This window comes from Leopardus geoffroyi, chromosome B4 (genome assembly GCF_018350155.1).
Source record: "Leopardus geoffroyi isolate Oge1 chromosome B4, O.geoffroyi_Oge1_pat1.0, whole genome shotgun sequence".
NCBI lineage: Eukaryota > Metazoa > Chordata > Mammalia > Carnivora > Felidae > Leopardus > Leopardus geoffroyi.
Genome location: NC_059341.1, coordinates 30,422,552 through 30,429,262, shown reverse-complemented (window position 1 = coordinate 30,429,262; position 6,711 = coordinate 30,422,552).

The following is a 6,711-nucleotide window of genomic DNA, read 5'->3' as shown; positions in this document are numbered from 1 at the left end:
TTTCCTGGAGTCTGAAGTGGGAGGGCGCAGGGTTCAGAGACTGCCACTTCACTTCCTGTGAGCAACACCTCTTCTTATTACATAATTTCCTCTCGAGCCCACACAACAGGCAAAGTGTGTACTAAAGAGGTTCTCCTTAGCCAAAATATAATTTTCTGCACACCGTGATTAGCAAAGCCTTCTTCTGCACACCAAGAGTCTGTGATTGGCCTTGATTACTCAACAATAGGAGGTCAGGGATAGGTTACTTGGTATCCTGTCTCATCCTCTCCCTCTCCTCCCATCAAGGGATAATCACCATGATTCTGAAATTCTAAATTCACTGAGGGCTGATTTGCTGCACTTGCCACTTATCCAACCAATTTAACAGCAAGGCACCCTTGGGGCCTAATTTCTGGCTTGAACTGTGTTCATCCACATCTTAGAAGTAATGAAAACTGGGGCGCCTGGGTGGCTCAGTCGGTTGAGCGGCCGACTTCGGCTCAGGTCATGATCTCGCAGTCCGTGAGTTCGAGCCCCGTGTCGGGCTCTGTGCTGACAGCTCGGAGCCTGGAGCCTGTTTCAGATTCCGTGTCTCCCTCTCTCTGACCCTCCCCCGTTCATGCTCTGTCTCTCTCTGTCTCAAAAATAAATAAACGTTAAAATTTTTTTTTTTTTAAAAGAAGTAATGAAAACTGGCCTGGTGAGAATGCAGGGTGGTTTGTCGTGTGGTGGATTGAATCTCAGGTGAAGGATGGATGTGGTGGTAGAGATGGATCTTCCTTCACCTGCTTCCTTCTGAAGTGCCTGCCAGCCCTTCTAGGTAAACACTGAACAGTGTGGCAATGCCAGGGCAAGCTGTGAAGAGAGTGTTGCAGAATTCCATGGCAGCTATCTCTGCTTGGTAGATGAGGGAAGAGTCTGGGTAGATGAGGGAGGAGGCCCAGGGAATTGATTATTTTGTATAGACACTGAGGGTCAGTGGCTCCATGCCCACTCTCACTCTCACACTGAAGCCATGTGGCCTGAATTCTTCTGGGGCATATGTGATAGGCACCTGGTTGCTCTTTCAAGGAGCCATAACCTGAGGTCAGTGTCAGGATTGCATGAACCTATTAGCAGGGTTTGTCTTCAAGCCCCCCTATGGCTTGTTTTAGAATCCTCTACCCTGTCTCTGGTTCTCTGTCTTGAGTATTCAGTACTATGTCATCCACCAACTATCCAAGCTACTTATGAATGTTTCCTAAAAGTACTCTAGGTAGCAAGAGAATCATTATCATTTTTCCTGACAAATGCTGTTTCTCCTATATTTGCTTGCCTCAACTCCAAGTGCCCCACTGGGCATTATTATACCTGGACTGACCTTTTACCAGGCATTGAGTTCCTCTGCCTTGAGTCTTTCCTGAATTCTGCTTCTTACACCAAAAACTACCTCCCCCGTATCTCGACTTTTCCCCAGACAACTGGCCATCAGGTTCATTGCAATCAAGTTCAATATTTACAGACAATAGACCATAGTATATATCTATCTTAATTGGTGATATGATACCTTAATCCAAAGAAGTGACTCCAAGGCCAGAAATTTCAGACTTGTCAAGCAGAACAGTGGATCGATGGGATGGAATACATCGAGTCAGTCTTCAGAGTCCCTTAGCATCCATCTGCTACCTCAGTGCTGCCTGCTCTGATAACTCGAGGTAGCTTAGTCATCCATCACACACACTCTTGTCCCAAACCTATATGTGGGGCAACTCTGGAGAGTGGTCATATTTTCCAACCAGAAACTAGGATACATGATCTAAAAAAGGCGGCTTCTAAGTTATGAATTTATTGGTAGAATGAAGAGAAATCTATAAAAACAAATTATTTGGGTATAGAATAAAAAGAATTCTTACTAAAAATTTAAAAATTATAGGAAAGGGCACCTGGGTGACTCAGTTGGGTAAGTATCCGATTCTTCATTTTGGCGCAGGTCACAATCTCATGGTTCGTGGGATTGAGCCCCACATTGGGCTCTAAGCTGACAGGACGGAGCCTGCTTGGGATTATCTCTCTCCATGGCTCTTTGCCCCTCTCTGATTCTGGCTCACACGGGCAAGCATGCGTACATGCTCTCTCTCAAAATAAATAAACTTCAAAAAATTTTTTTTAAAAATTACAGAAAATTGGAAGCTGCTCAGAATATGGAAGTTGGATAGCTGCATGGTTGCTATGTCAGGTTATGATGCTTTGGTGCTATAGCAGAATGACGGCCTTGGATCCAGAAACCTGTGTTTATGTCACAGCACTACCACTAACATGATGTGTGACTTAGAAAAAGTCCTTCAATACCTGTGGACATGATTCCCCTTTTCCTCTAAACAAGAGAGAAAATGTGTAAGTGTGCACAGTGTTGTCTTTAGTATCAGACAGCCCTCAGCATCCATCCTGGCTCTGACACATATCAAGCTGTGTGACCTCAGGCAGGTAACTTACCCCACCTCTGAGCTGCAGTTGCTTATCTGTAGAGATGATAATAGTACTTAGCTTGCTGTGCTGCTCATATTATGACACACATAATAAGTGTTCTGTAAATGGTAACTTTAATTATAAAATTAATAAGGTATTATGGTTAGGTTAACTGAATTCAAAGTTCCTTTCTATCTCAATTTATTGGGAGAGAAAGCCGAGGAAATAAAGGGAAAAGTTTATAGGTTATGATAACACCCTTCTTTTTTCCTCTGTTTTTCTCAAGTGATCTAGAAGCAGCCTAATACAACTTGCAGACCAGGATGACTCCGCCAGTCGCCTCCCTCCCACACCACCAGAGAACATTTCTGGGGGAAGAGGTAGGCTGCACATTTTAAGTACAATTCCTCAGTTTCACTTCCCAAATGAGTTCTGTCAGGATCCAGAATCTACTTCTCTCATAATGACCTTCCCCAGTGAAAATTAAAGACTCATTAATCTGTAGACGGCCAAATGTAAAATCATGCTTGTAAAATAACACCAGCTAAATCATCATCCTTCAACTTTGTGGCAAATAGGAAGCTTTTAATCTCAGAACACTTAAGAAATTTGGGTTTTAAGAAACCATAACCCGAAGGTAATACATGACTCTTTACAAAGAAACTTCCTGTCATGCTCTTTTGCTGTGGCTTTTTCCCCACCTACCTAAACCTCATGAAAGTAAAAATACTGATCAATCATGCAAAGTGGGACTTGTCTAAAATAACTGAAATGTGATACAATATGAGTGTTAGGAATGCATAGCAGCAGACAGTGGTTATCAAGCCAGATCACTCATTAATATTGGGCGCTGGGTGATAGAGGGTCATGCCTGGAACGTCTGCACTGTGTCCTGACAGCCCAGCATCCACTCGTGCCCTTCAGCAGCTACCTCAGCTTAAGTAGCCTGATTGTCAGTGTGAGCCACAGGCTCCAGTTAGCAAAGACAGCGGACACAGCTCTGTGCTCACGGGCCCAGAGAAATCGGGTAGTGAGCATTAGAAAACGTGAGTTCGTTTTTCTGTGATCACTTTCACTTTTTTTCCTCAAGTAAAAACTTTATAAAACAAACTCTCATGTACCCTCCCAACCCCCTTTAAAAATTGTCTTTCAAGTTGGCTGGTTGAGGGATGATAGTTTTGTAGTGTAGAGATAGTATGAAGCAGGGATAACCTGGAGGCTGAGGGATGAGTTTTAACCATGTTGATTCTGGCAAATACAGGAAATCAGAATGGACAGATGACCAATGGTGTTACATGCAAGCCCGCAATGTGTTCAGTTCTACTTCCATTCCTCTCCCTGCTGCTTCAATTAATTCATTAGACACCAACTTATTCTAAAATTATGTATTAACTATGTGCGAGGCATCTGAAATAGAAAGGGTGACTCCAGGGGGTGCCGTGGGAGACTTGGAGAACACCACAAAGACTCCTGCAAAAAGTGACATCTGACATCTAAAGGAATAGTGACTCCAGGGTGCTAGGGCTGACATTAATGAAGAAGTGGAATTCTAGATTAGAAATGTAATCTAAAACTCAAGTGATTGCTGGCAAAATCCAGTTACTTTCAGAAGCTTAATCTTTGAAGTCATTCAGATATGGAAGAGGCAGTGTTGATGCCACCTCACTGCCTCCTGGGTGCGAATCACTGGCCTGAGCCTGCCAGGAAGGAGAGCTAGCATTTCTGCTGGTTCTCCAGACTAATATTGGAAGTGAGTTTTCACACTGTGTGGGGGGCCACAGATGCACCTGACCACTGAATTCTCACTGTGGGCTGCACTGAGCCCACCAGGTAGGCAACAGTGAAGCCACACGCAAGTAGAAGGGATCCCACTGCATCCCTTCATGCCCTCTCTTGGGGAGGGCTGTGATACGGACAGAGCTCACAACAGGGATTGTGGCTGCAAGCAAATGGAGCTGAGTCCACATCTTCCCCAACCAACCCTAACACAGCTCCGTGGTCCCCCCTGTACATTGGAGCTGGGGATGCCCTGCAGTATCAGGAAAAGCACTCAGGGGGCTGGTGAGCCACTCCTTGCTCTCACCCTTCCTGAAAGAACCAGACACTGGGACACTCCTGGTCATTATTCCTGACATTCACGGCATCGGTGAGCACAGTGCTTTGCTTCTTACACTGTTCAGTACCCTCGACCCCACATTTATGCACCATAACCCAGACTGCCCACCTCACTGGGTCATTGTGAGGATTGAATGAAAAAGTGCTTTCCTTATAAACTTCAAAGCACCATCTAAACATAGATTATTTATGTTATTTTATGGCCATCAATCAGCACAGAAAATCCCACGAGGCAGGTAAGGCAGGAATTATTAACTCTCATTTTTGAGTTGAAGGAACACCAAGCACAGGGAAGAAAATGCAATGTGCAGACCAAGAAAAGTTATGGATGGCTCTATTTCTGGAAGAAAGGGAATGGAACAGTAGATTTTACAAACTCTCTACTAATCCAACAATTTCAAGTTTAAATCATATGGTTTGATTTAAATTTACTTTTTCTAAGTCTCTAAGCATATCTCCTTCTTCACCGCATAAACAGTAAATTTGGAATGGCTATCACTGGGAACAATGAAGACTAAATCAAACTGCAGACTCTTTTTCCAGTGAAAAGCACGTGGGGCAGGTGGGCAGGTATGGAAACTTCTATGAGCACAATGTTCTCTCACCTTTCGCTGGAGGGCGGAGCAGTTTCTGAACACCAGAGCATCTTTGTTCCTGTCTGCTCTCAAGTGGCTCTGCTCTAACCTGACATCGATCCCCTCTGTGAAGTGTCTTTGTCACTTGCAGCTTTAAGTGCTGTCACAGCCGTGGGCTGATGGAAAGGGGATGGCGTGTTTGGGCGTCCAGGATCATGACTGTGGCTAGAATTCCCCACTGAAGGAGCCTTATCTCATGAAAGGAGCCCAGTGGCCTGACACTGGGAGTGGTTTTGCCATTTGCGTTAGCTACAGGGCACTATAGCATTTAAAGCTTGCTGGTCTGTCAGCTAGCCAGCTTAGCTGGGCTTTTGTAGGTGGGGTCCAAGGGAGAAGGATGGAGAGTGGATGGATTTTTTTTATTTTTTTTTTAAATTTTTTTTTCAACGTTTTTATTTTTATTTTTGGGACAGAGAGAGACAGAGCATGAACGGGGGAGGGGCAGAGAGAGAGGGAGACACAGAATCGGAAACAGGCTCCAGGCTCCGAGCCATCAGCCCAGAGCCCGACGCGGGGCTCGAACTCACGGACAGTGAGATCGTGACCTGGCTGAAGTCGGACGCCCAACCGACTGCGCCACCCAGGCGCCCCTGAGAGTGGATGGATTTTAATCAGACCCATCTGAGCCCAGGCAGGGGAGGTCATGCTGAAAGCAGCCCCTCCTTCAAAACGGAAAACACTCCTAAAAGCACCAGGCAAGACCCATGTTGAAAGAGTAGGACATGGTTTTAGAGATGATGACCTAAATCTGGGACTGTCCCATCCATGACTTTGACCTTGTGCAATTATGACAAGTGTTCCCTCCCACTCTCCAGAGCGACACTTGAATTTTATGTATAACACTATGCCTAGGATGTTACAATGTCCTGACACAGATCATCCAGTAATACACTCCTGAGCTGCATCTACTGAGCATCTATTAAGTGCCAGGCACAATTCCACATGCATTAACCTTACTTCAATCTCTAAATCAGCCCCACCATGCAGGTGTCATCCTTCCCATTACACTGCTGAGGAAACTGAGACAGAGTGGTTACATAACTTGCCTAGAGCCACCCAGTAAGAAAGTGACTAAGCTCTGGGGCACCTGGGTAACTTAGTTAAGCATCCGACTCTTGGTTTCGGCTCAGGTCACGATCTCACGGTTTGTGGGTTCAAGCCCTGCCTAGGGCTCTATGCTGATTGTACAGAGCCTGCTTGGTATTCTCTCTCTCCCTCTCTCTCTGCTCCTTCCCCACTTGTGCTCTGTCTCTCTCAAAATAAAATGAAAGAAAGAAAGAAAGAAAGAAAGAAAGAAAGAAAGAAGAGAGAAAGAGGCTAAGTTCTACCTCACTCCCATGACCAGGTTCTTATCATTATGCCATAGCCACAACTGTCATCAAGGTAGGATCTTGGGGTTCCAGTGAATCCCCACCACACAGCCTGAATGGCTATCTGCAGTTGGGACCTGTTGGTGGCCCTTTAGAGGGCTCGTAGTGAATGGCAGAACCATTGTTATCCTCAGCTTGTTGACTGACTTTCTGAGGAATCAACC